Raw genomic sequence first — 15,085 nt, 5'->3', positions numbered from 1 at the left:
GCGAACTCGCTCTCGCTCACGACGTCGCTCAGAAACGCGAAAGGGAACACGAGAGAGTTTGTTTTCCGCCGCACGAAAGTCACGGCCTTTTCTGTGGCGTTTTCCTCTCTTTATTCATCGGTGTTTACACGATCTCCCGATCCGACTTCCCCGCCACGCCCGCGCACGCTGCGACGTGCCCACCTAAAGCGCGGGGACGTTTTCAAGCGTGCGTGGCGGAGGACCTGGTCACCATCCCGTGAACCCAGCACGAGTCTGGTGCTAACACCGTTACAGACATGCAACCAACAGCTAGCTATGATGAAACGTAAACATGCCAATGCAACTAACTTATTTACATCATGGTCCAAGCATGCACGGGATTACAATCAACAGATCACCCCCTAATCCCGCTGCACCTCGATAACTCCCAGCTGCTGACGAAGTTCAACAAACCTGACACGCCCGAGTGCCTTTGTCAGGATATCAGCTAGTTGTCCAGTCGTGCTCACATGATCAATGTCGACTTCACCTCTATCAACACAATCTCTGATAAAATGAAATCTTGTGTCGATGTGCTTACTTCTATCATGGTGAACTGGATTCTTGCTTAGAGCAATTGCTGATTTGTTGTCTACAAGGAGCTTCACTGTTGGGGCCTGAATGTCAAGCAGTCCACCTAGCAGCCGGCTCAGCCAAATTCCCTGACATGCTGCACTTGCACTTGCAATATACTCGGCTTCACAGGATGATAATGCTACCACCCGCTGCTTCTGAGATGCCCATGTCACAAGACTCGACCCTAACAGAAACACACACCCACTTGTGCTTTTCCTGTCATCAACATCACCGGCCAGATCACTGTCACTGAAGCCAACTAGGCTAACTGAACCCTGCCTGTGATATACACACCCATAGTGTACTGTACCAGACAGGTATCTCAAGATTTGTTTTACAGCTGCCCAATGACTTGCTCTAGGTTCCTCCATGAACCTGCTCACAATCCCCATGGCATATGCTATATCTGGTCTCGTGTTAACCAAATATCGAAGGCTCCCAATTATGCTCCTGTACTTGGTTTTGTCGACAGGTGGTGTCTTATCATTCTTACTGAGCTTGAGTCTATTTTCCATTGGTACAGCACAAGAGTTACATCCTTGCATCCCTGCCTGTTCCAAAATCTTCATAGTGTATGAGCTTTGACATAATTTGGTCACACCCACCTGCTGATCAACTTGAATTCCCAAGTAGTAGCTTAGCAGTCCAAGATCACTCATGCTGAAGCTGCTCATCATCTCCTTCTTGAACTGATCAATACTTGTTTTGCTTGAACCAGTGATTATCAGATCATCAACATAAACCCCAACAAGGAGAAAACCATCTTGATCTGACCTCCTGTAAACAGCATGTTCCAGGGCGTTCCTGACAAAACCAAGTTTCAGCAGCTCACTGTCTAACCTGGCATTCCAAGCTCTTGGAGCCTGACGCAGCCCATACAAGGCTTTCTTCAGCTCTAGTACCTTTTCACTGCCACCCTTGACAACAAATCCAGGAGGTTGTTGCACATATACCTCCTCCCTCAGATCACCATTTAAGAACGCCGACTTAGCATCCATGTGATGCACCTGCCAACCTTTTTGTGCAGCCAAAGCAATTAACAGCCTCACTGTTTCAATTCTTGCCACAGGAGCAAAAACCTCATCAAAGTCCACCCCCTCACGCTGAACATTTCCTTTAGGGTCCTTCTTGACTTTGAACACCCACTTAAGTCCTATAGCTCGGTGGCCTGCAGGTAATACTGACAGCTCCCAAGTTTTGTTTGCCAAAATTGATTCCATCTCGGCCTCCATGGCTTTTCTCCAACATTGCTCACCCAATGCTGCCTCAACACTCCTAGGCTCTTCTGCTGCAAGATAGCACACTCCATTGTACTCAAAATCAGTAACTTCATCGGTTGTGTCATTTATATTGTCTATTGTTCTGTATCTTAGTGGCACTCCCTCTGAATCAGCTGACTCTCCAGAAAGTGGAGTTGCAAATTCAATCCCTTGCACAGCTGGACTACCTGGGGGCGTTGAGTGGTTTGATCCAGCACTTGAGTTGTCGTTGATGACCCACTGATCTTGGGAGGGCGACCCTTGATCTGGATTCTCAGAATCGGCTGCTGCAACTTCTGAATCTTCTTCTACTGTTCCTTGTCCGACAACTGTGAAAAACTCAACTTCAAATGTAGGAACAGCTGATTCACCTCGGGCTTCTTCTTTCCATGGCCAAGCTTGATTTTCCTCAAACACTACATCCCTGGAGATATGTAGTTTCTTGGCCACAGGATCATAGACTCTATAGCCTTTTGTCCCGGCCTCATAGTCGATAAACACCGTCTTTGTCGATCTGTCCGACAGCTTATTCATCCCAGGCCCTACTTTCTTCACGTGTGCAACACAACCTAAGGTACGTAGGTGATGCACCTTAGGCTTCCGGTTGTGCCACGCTTCATATGGTGTTTTACCTTGCAGGCTCTTGGTTGGAGCACGGTTCAACAGGTACACAGCAGTGGACACTGCTTCACCCCAAAACTGTCCTGGCACATTCTTGCTTTTCAGTAAGCATCTTGCCATTTCCACCACGGTCCGGTTTCTTATCTCGACGACCCCGTTTTGTTGTGGGGTGTATGGCGTGGTTGTGAAGTGCTTGACCCCATGCTCATCACAGTACTCTTTGAATTCGATGGAGTTGAACTCTCCACCGCGATCACTGCGAAAAGCACGCAGCTTACTCCCATGCTAGGTTTCAGCCAATGCCTTCACTCTTTTAAAGCATCTGAAAGCTTCATCTTTTGTTGCCAGGAGCTCAACCCACATGTATCGACTGTAATCATCAACTATGAGCAGAAAATAACTCTTACCTCCAGGTGTCTTTGGTCTGATCTGGCCACATAAGTCTGCACGAAACAGATCAAGCTGCTTCTCAGCTCTGTAACTAGCTGTGGCAGAACCGCCTAAATTATCCCGGCTCAAGTGCGCAGGCCATCACCATAAAGGCAACATTAGCTTAAACGCACTTCAAACGGAACAATTTTTGGTCTGTCGGGTAACGTCCCGATACAACCACCGATTCTAGGATCGAACAAGCATACCCCGCACGAAGGCGAGTCCAGAGATATTACAACCACAAGTTTTGCATCACAGGTATAAAAGTTATTACAAACTAGTTCTAAAACATTATTACAAGTACAAACTTTAAAAAGCAGTTATACAAATTATGATTATAAGTTCAGAGTCTAAACAGCGGAAGAAGAAACACGATAACTATAACACGTCGCAAAAGTATACCAAGCTAGCCCAAGCATGGTATCACTCGTCATAGTCATTGCCGGCCGAAGACGTATCCCATTCTACGGACCAGCCAGGAGGCAATGAGCAAGGATAGGTTAAGCTAGCGATCTGATCCTCAAAACTCATACCTGAAAAAGAGTTTCAACAGCAAGGCTGAGTACTCTAATACTCAGCAAGACTTAACCGACAACGGGTGTAAGTAGCCCACTTTTACTAGACTATGCAAGGCTTTGTGAGGCTCTGGTTTTTCCTTTGCTGAAAAGCAATAAAGCGTAGGTCCTTACTTTCAAGTTTTAGCTTTCAAGATTCTAGTTGATTAACCATTCTAGGTAAGCATATACTATCCAATCATTGTGGAACTTCCAAGCAAACATCAAGATTAATAAGAATATTGTTGCTCTTATTACTCTGTGTGGCAAAGAGATCAAGCAGTCTCATTTCATCGTGAGAGGCGGACGATTCTGAATCGAAATTCAACCTTGCAAGGATAACCTAGCACACACGTCTGGAACACCGTCGGGTCATTCCCAAACAACTGTTGACCTTTCTTTCCGGCTTGTGGATAGGGTCACTCTCCCCGACTACAGGGCTCCAAGGCCGAACCTTGTCCCTTGAAGTCGTAGTGTTGCGCAACATAAAATAAAACCTATCCCTACTGAGAGAGTGAAAGGTATATCCACTCCCCGGTCCAATCGGCTACTAGGCTTGCCGCGTACCATATTTACGGCATGTGGCTAGTACTTTCAAAAACTTAACCAGCACTACCACACACCGCGACCTTAGCAAGTTCATCAACACAGACGGGGTCTCACATAAGGTCATGATATCGAACACAACCCCGTCTGTCGTCCTTATATTGATAACAGAAAGTAAACAATCAATTCCTATAAAGCTCGCGAGTGACAGGCAATCACTCGACTTTTACCGGTCCTATAAGCTTAGCAATTATTCGAACTCAAGTCTAGTGTTCAGTACATAGGTTCCTAGGATCATGCATCTAGGGTTTCAATTCAACTCCTATGAACTGTAAATGCACAAGTAAAATAATACAGTAAATGATATTAATTTGAAGTATAGGTTATGTCCGGGGCTTGCCTTCTCGGTAGTTGCTAACTATTTCAGCCCTAGGCTCTTCCGAACTTTGGTCCGGGGCTTCAGTTAGTTCCGCAGTGTTTACTTGAGCTTCGAGATCACCTCCGTCAGATTCCGGGATTAGCTCGTACGTCCCGTCCGATAAGGCAGTCGTGTCTATATGCAATGCAAGAACAACATTATAAACAAACATGGGCAATCGTTTATAGAGTAGTTAAATAACAAATTTAACTACACAAGGCATCATGATCAACAGCACAAAAGAAGTTAACTGACTTCATAAAATGAGTGGTGGTGATTTACTATACCACTAAGTCATGGTTTGTAAATAAAACAACAACTCAGAGTACAAATAGTAATAAAATCTACCAAAATTACACTAAACAGAACATGAACAAAGTAATCTACCCTGTAAAAATCATGCCAAGACATTTAACCATTTAAACACAATAAATCATTTACTCAGATAACATCTAGAACAAGCAAGAATTACACAGGTCAAACTAAAGAAGATCAGAAGCTCAAAATTTAACATGAGATCTACACAGGGATTATCTAGCTACTGTGAATTTTTCATGATTTTATATACACGGAATTAATTCAGATAAATTAAACAAAACAGACACCAGTTTAACAAGATTCAATTTTAACTCCTGTTCTAGCCATTAAATGAAGCTTAAACTTCCTGGACAAGCTAAGCTACTCAAAAAGAACATGCCAAAATAAAATCATGATTTATTACAAACAGAAACTATTTACCATAAATAAAGCGTACTAAACAAAGATTAAAACAAATAAATAGCTACACAAGAGAACTAACCATGAAATTTTTATAGAAAATCTAGTGTTACATGAGTAAACTACCACCAAAATTTCATAGCAATATCAGCTTTCAAGCATCAGATAAGAAAAAGACTAAACATCTAGTATTTATTTATCTAGTGACACAAAACCATTTATACAGCAAAAACTTGCAACTAAAGCCTAACATATTATGGTTCTACTGCATAGAGCTCTTCAAAAGGATTCCAAAACATCAAGATTTGCTATTTTACGAATTTTCTATGAATTGATCTAGAATTTCAAAGTTCACTGAAAAAATATTACAAAGCAGTCACTAAGGCACTATTCATCTGAGTCTGAGCCTAATCAAATAACCCCCTGGGTTTTCTTTCCTTTTAACCCGAGGTCCCTGGGCCGGGTCAGAGAGGGGAGGCGGCGGTTGACCGGTCGTTTCCCGGCGAGGGGCTCACCGGCGGCGAGGGTGGAGGGGTGCGTGAGCCTCACGGGTGCAAGGCGCACCTCTAGGTGCTTGGAATCGAGGCTAGGGCGGTCGGAGGTGGGGTGTCGACGGCGAGCGGCGGCTTGCGGGCTCGGAGCACGGCGGCGGGGTAGCTCCGGTGAGGTTTGGGCGAGGGGAAGTGGCCTGGGAGCTGCGCGAGGTCGAGGCGGTGCTAAGGGTGGGGGCTGTAGGGGTGGAGCGGGTCTGGGGTGGCGGCTCCGCGGCGGGGTGGAGCTCGCCGGGGTTCAAGCAGGGCGGCGGCGGCGTTCTGCGGCGTGGGAGCGATGAGAGAGCGAAGGGAAGCACGAAATCGAGTTCTGGGGCTCTTGTAGTGCGCGGGCGCTCGCTAGAAGAGAGCGGCGGGCTCTGCAGGGGACGCTCCACGGCGGCGTCGCGGTGGCGGCCGTCGGGGCGGTTCTGGAAGCGGCGGGGCGGCGTGGCGAGGGGTGGGGGCTCCAGCGCGAGGCAACAGGAGGGGGAGGAGCTCGTCCGCGACGCGTGGGCGCCAGCGCACGGCGGAGTAATGGCCGGGAAAGCCGGGAAGGCGCTCCACGGCGGCGCTGTCGGTGGCCGGCGGCGAGAAGCAGAGCAGGGAGGGGGAGAAGGGGATAAGGGCGATTTTGCAATTACTAAAAGTTCCAGGGACCCCACTGTAAAACAGCGATAACTTTTAAACCAAAGCTCAAATGAAAAAGTGCCCAACATGAAAGTTGTTCAATTTTTCAAGAGCTACAACTTTGATGTTGTGCAAAAATTTATTTGGCCAAAGATTCAAGAGCTAAAATTAAAATCGTTGAAGGGATTTTGAATTCCAGGAAATTTGTCTTTTTCAAAGCAATTTCACTTCAAATGTAGACCTTCAAGCAAAATTTGATGCCATGCAATAAATGCACTGAAATTTTGCACAAACACCCTCCACTAAAGCTATAATTGCTCAACCTATTCAACACAACTGCAGAAAGGACCTTGCATAAAATCATAATTACACATATACCCTTTCATAATTACAAAAAGATCCTTTTTAAGCATTTCAAGCACATGATGCAAAGCAAACCTACACCATTACTGTGCAGACACTTATTTAATTACTGTGCAAACACCCGGGGTGTTACACTAGCCACCTGTGGAAATGAGTGGCGAGTCTGTTTGCCCTGAGCACATCCATCACAGAATTCCTCAACCCTGTCAATCAATGGCATGCCATTTACCATCCCCTTTGCACCCAGCTCCTGAAGAGCACGAAAATTCAGATGGCCATATCTCCCATGCCAAAGCCAGGCCACATCATCAGCTTTTGCCACTAAACAAATGGGTGCTGCCAATTGGGTTTTAAGCAAATACAGTCTGTTTTTGACCCGCGGTGCTCTAGCCAGCAGCAGGCGCGGAGCCAGGATGGCGTTTTTTTCATTGTTAGGGGGGGCAACCATATAAATTTATCTAAAAATTTAATCAAAATTTAAATTTGCAGTGTAAATTTGGGGATGATAGGGGGGCCAGGCCCTGCCCGCCCCCCTGTCTCCGCCCCTGGCCAGCAGAGACCGCTCAACATCAAACACATTGCAAAAACCATCCTCGATCACTACTTTGCAGCCACCTTCTTCAAGTTGACCCAAGCTAACAATGTTACTTTTCAGTTTAGGAATGAAATAAACTTCTGTGAGTACCTTGTGCCCATTATTCTTGGCTTGGAGCATCACTGATCCGATGCCCTCGATCTCGACGAGTGATCCATCGCCGAAGCGCACCGGGCCTCGCACCGACGTGTCCAGCGACACGAGCGCCTCACGACACCCCGTCATGTGATTGCTGGCCCCGTATCGAGGACCCAGACATCACGATCTTCGTCGTGGTCGCCGGGAAGTACCTTCTTCTCGTTGAGATGCACGACCTGACGTGTCATGCACCTGGCCGGCGGCTCGACGTCACGCGGTTGAACATGCACGGCGTTCACCGTTGCCAGGAGCAGTGCGGCTTGATCGGTGTCAGCCTGCGCGTGATGGGCCTCCTCCTTGCGTTCCTTTCTTGGTGGTCGCTTGCAGTCCTCCTTCCAGTGGCCATAGATGCCACAGTTCCTACACCGCCCCTTCCGCCTTGGAGTCCCCTCGGACGTGAACTTAACGACCGGCTCCTTCTTGTCGCCGCGAGCGCCTCCTTTCTGCTTCCCGGATCCTCCATTCTTCTTCTCGCCAGAGCCAGATGATGACCCCTCTGGAGTCAAGCAATGGCGATACTTTGACAGCCACTCTTTTCAGATAGCAGAAGCCGACTGGCTCGCTCCGTGACGGAGTCGACGTTGAGCCGATCTTCAGCGGCCTTCAGACGCCCCACCAGGTCTTCGATCATCATGGTGTTGACATCTAACAATGTCTCGATCGAAACACCGATCTGGCTGAAGCGCCTTGGGAGTGATCTCAGCAGCTTCCTCACGACCTTGTTCTTGGGCATGGTTTCACTGAACACCCGAAGCTCCACCGCGAGCGTGTTGATCCGCATCGCGAAATCATCCACCAGCTCGCCATCCTTGCAGGCGAAGTTCTCGAACTCCTGCAGCAGGCGCTGTGCGTGGGCCTCCTTGACCCGATCTGCACCTTGCCTCATGCTCTTCACGGCCCCCCACGCCTCCTTCACCGTCTTCTTGGACCCCAGCGTCGCCCACATCTCCCTGGGCACAGAACGCAGGAACACCCCCATGGCTTGGCGATCTTGGGAGCGCTTGACGCCGGCACCGCCTGGCTCAATGGCTTCCCAAATCTCCATTGCTTCGAAATTACACTGCATCAACATTACCCATTCGGAGTAATTCGATCGTGTTAGCATCGGCCACATGAGAGAACTCTCACGAACTCCGCCCACCATGGTGCTTGACGAGCCGCCCACCATGGAGCTCGACAATGAGTCTTCGCCGGTCATCTCTTCCGAGGCCGCCGCCGGTCTTCCGCGTGAGGTCACGTGCTTCTTCCGCAAGGGTTCGCGAGGTGGGCTCACAGAGCCGCTGTAGAACATGCACCTCGCTCTGATGCCAGTTGTTGGCGCCGGCTGTCGGAGTGGCTGCGCTGACGGCGATCGGCACTTGCGCCGGCGAAATCGCTCTCTCTCACGACGTCGCTCAGGAACGCGAAAGGGAACACAAGAGAGTTTGTTTTCCGCCGCACGAAAGTCACGGCCTTTTCTGTGGCGTTTTCCACTCTTTATTCATCGGTGTTTACACGATCTCCCAATCCGACTTCCCCGCCACGCCCGCGCACGCTACGACGTGCCCACCTAAAGCGCGGGGATGTTTTCAAGCGTGCGTGGCGGAGGACCTGGTCACCATCCCGTGAACGCAGCACGAGTCTGGTGCTAACACCGTTACAGACATGCAATGATGAAACGTAAACATGCCAATGCAACTAACTTATTTACATCATGGTCCAAGCATGCACGAGATTACAATCAACATACGTGTACGACGCCGCGATGCACGGCTTCGCGGCCGAGCTCACCGATGACGAGGCCCTGCGCCTGTCGAACACCCCGGGCGTGGCCGGCATGCACGAAGACAGTGTGCTGCATCTGCACACCACGAGGTCCACGGGCTTCCTCGGCCTCGACAAGGACTTCGGGATCTGGCTGGACACGGACTTCGGCGACGGCATCATCATCGGCTTCGTCGACAGCGGCATCTGGCCGGAAAGCGCCAGCTTCGACGACACCGGGCTCGGCCCCGTCTGGCCGAGCTGGAAGGGCCGCTGCGTCGACGGCGATCGGTTCAACGCCAGCATGTGCAACAACAAGCTAGTCGGCGCCAGGTTCTTCACCGCCGGCACGAGCCTGGCGGCAGGCGACTTCCTGTCGCCGAGGGACATGGCCGGGCACGGCATGCATGTCGCGTCCACGTCCGCCGGCTCGGAGGTCCCCGGCGCCAGCCTCTTCGGGTTCGCGCGCGGGACCGCGAGGGGCGTGGCTCCAAGGGCGAGGGTCGCCATGTACAAGGTGTGCGTCCTGCACGACTGCACCACCGCGGGCATCGTTGCGGCGATCGACGCCGCGATGAAGGACGGCGTCGACATCCTGTCCCTGTCCGTCGGGGGCCTGGACGACCCCGACTTCTACAAAGATCCTATTGTGACCGAACCGCCAAATTAAAACTCTAAATTAAACGTAATAACCGTCATTTGAACACATCGGGCGTATTAACTTAATGATTTAATTTGGCGATCCTTTCTCAACCCACGGCCCGATCGAAACAACACCGATAGTCCCGGGCGAAGGCGGGTGCAGATGGTACAAGCACAACAAATATTTGAAAATATACAAGAGTGACATACGATATTAACAAAGAGTTTTACAAACCGAGTTCAAATACACTAATAGTTTACATAATCTACATAAACTAAATAGTTTACAAACTATACAATAGAGTAGCCAAGTTCAAATAGAAAAGAACCTACAACTACGCTAGTGTTCTGCCTCTTCTCAACCGGTCAGACCGGTTCATCCAACCGGTCAGACCGGGCTGCATGGGAATTCTACGTAGACACCGGTCAGACAGGTCCCACCGACCGGTCAGACTGGTCTGAACAGACAGAGAAGCTGCACACATCGCCCACACGCGTGCAACTCGCCAAATCCCTAATTTAGGGGTCTCGCTTCACCACTTCCCACCCCACTGCATTATGGCGGATAAATTTGACATAGCAGTGACAGAAGTCAATGTCCGGGAGCCCTGAAACAAAAATATGTGGCAACAAACCCTAAGCAACTAATACTCAGCAAGACTTACCCGACCAGTGGGTATAACTTAGCCCACATATCTAGACATACAAGACATTTTGGCTGGAGGTTGATTTTTTTTAAAAAAAAAGACACTAGAGGTGAGTCCTTATTTTTCAGGTTTTAACTTCCATTTATATTAATAGACTTACTAACCACCTAGGATTTGCAAAACTACAACAATCAAGATGAGCAAACCATTAATTAAATAATATCAGCCCTCATTGCATCTCATCTCATTCTTATTCCATTTTTTTCTACGATGTGACCAAGAGATCAAGGCTCTCATAACCGCGAGACACGGCGCATCTCATCTCATTCTTATTCTATTTTTTCTACGATGTGACCAAGAGATCAAGGCTCTCATAACCGCGAGACACGACGAATCGATCCGATTTAACCTTGCAATGTGGACCTAACTAACACGGCACGCAAAAGCCCCGTCGGACCCCACGCACCAACATTTCTCCTCTCTGTCTCGAACTACAGAACCGCCACAGCTGCATATAGTCAGCCGAGCCCTACGAAAGACCACCAAAAGTAAACATATGCATCCCAATTCTCCGTGACCACTCGACTCGCCCTGAGGGGTGGGTAGAAGTTCTGTACTTTCGAAGCAAAGCAGTAATCGGCTTACCGATTTCGACTACCTCCTACTCCCGGCATGCAGCTAGTACAGTTCAATCCCCGATCAGTACAGCCGACAACGGAACGATCCTTAATCAACACAGATAGGGCTACACCTTCCCCCATCCGGTCTCTCATCCCATACCTTCCATCTTGAATAGAATGATTCATATATTGTAATATAAAGGCATCCTATATCTCGTGAGTGACAGAATTATCACTCGACTTCTAGCGAGCCCTATTAAGCATAGCAGTACTAACGACCTATTCATACTAGTATAAGGCCTAGGAAAACCTAGGGATCATGCAACTAAGGTTCCAAATAACTCCTACAACTTAATGCACAAGTAATAGATACATATATAGGTGTCATAATTTAAATTAATAGATTGTGCACCGGGGCTTGCCTTCTGGCTGCTGCTTAGAACTGGAGTGAGTTGGGCCTTGGGCCTGGTTCTCACGCCTCTCCTCCGGCTGGCCCTGCTCTAGCGGCTCCGGTGGCTCCGCAATCACCTCGTATATCACCTCCTCCGCGGCGGTTGCTACACCTGTGCATATACATATGATATGATAATGCATGCATGATTTATAAAAATTATAAATAACCAATACCCAAATTAAATTCCAACTATTTGCACCAACACCCACTCATCACCTCCTCTCAGCCAGGGCCACACCGGTCAGACCGGTCCACTTGACCGGTCAGACCTGTCCCAATTAAATCAATTCCGCCACCGGCCAGACCGGTCCCTCCGACCGGTCAGACCGGTGCTACTCAGACCATAAACTAGAATCTAAGTCGTGGCTAAACTAGTCCACAACTTTCAAATCCCTTCTAGGCCCTAATTCAGATATGCATATAGATGATCGTGACCCAAGAAAATCGACTAAAACCTTACAAAAAGGTGGATTCACCCAACCCTAGGTGAATTACCTTGAATGAGTTATCTAGCCCACCAAATCTAAATTTCTTCTAAGCTTTAGTTCAGAGATGTAAGTGGACACGTTTGACCAAAAGAAATCAATTAGAACCACCTAGAAAAGGAGATCAATCCACCCAAGCTTGATTACCTTGAATGGCTTCTTCCCCACGAAGAACTTGGAATCCACAACACCTCAGGAAGGAGCACGTGGAGGAGATGATCACCTATACAAATCCGAAGCTCCCATGGCCTCGAAATCAAGGGAGAGGGAGGATTGAGGAGCTTAGGGCTTGGGTAGGGAATGAGAGGGAGAGAGCTCGGGGAAAGAGTGGCCTGAGCGTGGTGAGGATGGGTGAGTTGTTGAGAGAGAAGAGTGGTTTAAATGATGTGGGCTCAAAACCCACAAAACATGTTCAACCGGTCAGATCGGTCGCCCCGACCGGTCAGACCGGTCCGACTAAACTGAGCCAAGAAATTTGATCGGTGAGTTTTATTGTTTAGGTTTTTTCAAACTAATGGTTGGGCTTAGTCTTAATTATGAATGGTTAATACCTGAGGTGTTACACCCATGTCCATCGCCTTGTTCGGCGCCGTGCGGGCGGGCATCTTCGTCGCCTGCTCCGCCGGCAACTTCGGCCCGCGGGAGTCCACGCTGAGCAACGTGGCGCCGTGGATCGCGATGGTCGGTGCCGCCACCGTGGACCGGGTGTTGCCGGTGAGCATCACGCTCGGGAACGGCGAGGTCCTCACCGGGCAGTCCCTCTACGCCCACAGGACCAAGCGAACAGAAATGATCCGCCTACTGCCCAGCAACTGCTCTTCGACCTTGGGTCCGACAGGATCAGGGGCAAGATCGTCATGTGCGCTCGCGATTTCGGCGTCTACCCGTCGTACGGCGTCGCGGTGAAGAAGGCCGGTGGCAGCGGGCCGGTCTCCATCTCCCCCCTGATCGGCGTATGGACGGGCTCATGGTCCAGCCCTTCACCCTTCCGGCTGTCACCGTCAGCGCCCGTGAAACCGACAGGCTCTCGGCGTACATCGGCTCGGTGCCTGACCCGGTGGCATCTTTCTGCTTCACCGGCCGCACGGCCACCGGCGAGAATCGCGCGCCGGTGGTGACGTCCTTCTCGTCGCGAGGGCCCAACCACATCGTCCGCGAGATCCTCAAGCCGGACGTGATCGCGCCGGGCGCCAACATCCTCGCCGCCTGGCCCGACGAGTCGCCCCTGACGCAGAGCAGGAGCGACGCGAGGCGATCGAGCTTCAACATCGTCTCGGGCACCTCCATGGCGTGCCCGCACGTCGCGGGCGTCGCGGCGCTGCTCAAGCACAAGCACAGCGACTGGACGCCGGCCGCCATCCGGTCGGCGCTCATGACGACCGCGGCGACGCTCGACAGCCACGGCCGGGGCATCGCGGACAACAGCCGCACCAGCAGCGGCGTCGCGACGCCGATGGCGGCCGGCGCCGGGCACGTCCGGCCGCAGCTGGCGCTCGACCCGGGCCTGGTCTACGACGCCGTGGAGCAGGACTACGCCGACTTCCTCTGCGCGTTGAACTACACCGCCGCGCAGGTCAGGATGTTCGTGCCCGGCTTCGCCGGCTGCACGAGGGCGCTCCCCGGCGGCGCAGCCGGGCTCAACTACCCGTCGTTCGTCGTGGACCTCAGCGACGGCACCGGCGTCCGCGTGCTGAAGCGCACTGTAACGAAGGTGTCGGAGGGTCCCGAGACCTACACCGTGAGGGTCGTGGCGCCGGACCACGTGGCGGTGACGGTCACTCCACGGACGCTGCAGTTCGAGAAGCAGAAGGAGAAGAAGAGCTACAAGGTCGTGTTCAGGAGCAAGAGAAGCGCGATCGGGTCGACGGAGTTCGGGCACATCGTGTGGGAGAACGATGTGCATCAAGTGAGGAGCCCTGTTGAGTTCCGCTGGACCTGATTAATCCCTGATGGCAGGCGAGTTCAGGCCCTCAGGCGCTGAACAAAATGAAGCTTGGACGTGCTCGTTACTAGTAGTTATTAGACATAGTTTACTTTTTATATGAAATGAAATGCAAAGTTCAAAACCTCGTTACTGTATCGTTCGTTAGTGCCATGAAAAAAAACATGAACAGACGCTTTAATCCTCCCGCATCCAAGACGCAGCTGTGATGGTGTCCTTCCTTGCTTTACTTCTTATGTTGCTGTAGGTGAACTTGCTACGCTTGTGATTTAACTGGCAAGATGAATTCGAAAAGAACACATGTGGTTTAACTTGCAAGATGAATTCCAGAGCCAGTGTAGTATGCCCAATGACAGTTTTTTTAAGCCTTGACTGAAGAAAAAACAGGATTACCCCATATGTAAACCCAAATATCTGCGCTAGCAATATGACTCATTGACTTCCTTTTCCTTGACTTCCTTTTCCTGCCTTCTCTCCTCTGCCATCTCTTAAACAGTTGATACCCTTCTCCATCGATATCCCTTGTCTTCTCTCTTGAATAATCCCCTCTAGCAAACTGCTTATAAGAATAAACTCCGACTGCAGGTGATCTTCATAGGGACGCACTGGACACACGGTGCTGGGCGCTCCTTTCTAAAGAGGAAGAGAAACTCCGACTGTTAAGAGGCTGCCAGAGGTTGGAGATCACAGCTATGGGCGTTTTGAGCAAAGCTGGGTGGAATATCTTCAAGAGAATTGATAACTAGAATCTATTTAGATATTGGCCTTGTTTGGTTCACACTAGATGTTCCTAGCGTACACAATCCGAGAAAGAAATCTTGCATGCATGGAGTGCTAAATGAAGTCTATTTGCAAAACTTTTTCAGGGATGGGTATAACTTTTCGCGATGAAATCTAATGATGGTAATTAATCTATAATTGGTTGCAGTACTGCTACAGTAACCATCCTCTAATCACGCGGTCAAAGGCCTCATTGGATTCTTCAGAGTTCGTAGTGCAGGGGTTCTGAAGTTGGTTTTGTAAACTGACTTTATTTAACACTGTAATTAGCGGTCAAAGTTTCCTAGTACTCTCTAGTACAAGAAACCAAACAGGGCCATTGTTGTTGTCTTATTGGGGTGATCTAAACCTCTTGTATCGTGTCAATTTATG

The 15,085-nt window shown here is 49.8% G+C and overlaps 1 pseudogene; it reads left to right on the top strand.

The window, feature by feature from the left end:
* The first annotated feature begins 9,144 nt into the window (after nt 1–9,144).
* Nucleotides 9,145–13,930, top strand: LOC120695564 (annotated as a pseudogene).
* The last annotated feature ends 1,155 nt before the right edge of the window (nt 13,931–15,085 follow it).

This window comes from Panicum virgatum, chromosome 2K (genome assembly GCF_016808335.1).
Source record: "Panicum virgatum strain AP13 chromosome 2K, P.virgatum_v5, whole genome shotgun sequence".
Lineage (NCBI taxonomy): Eukaryota > Viridiplantae > Streptophyta > Magnoliopsida > Poales > Poaceae > Panicum > Panicum virgatum.
Note: the sequence above shows the minus strand (reverse complement) of the source record. Positions and strands in the feature narration are given on the sequence as shown.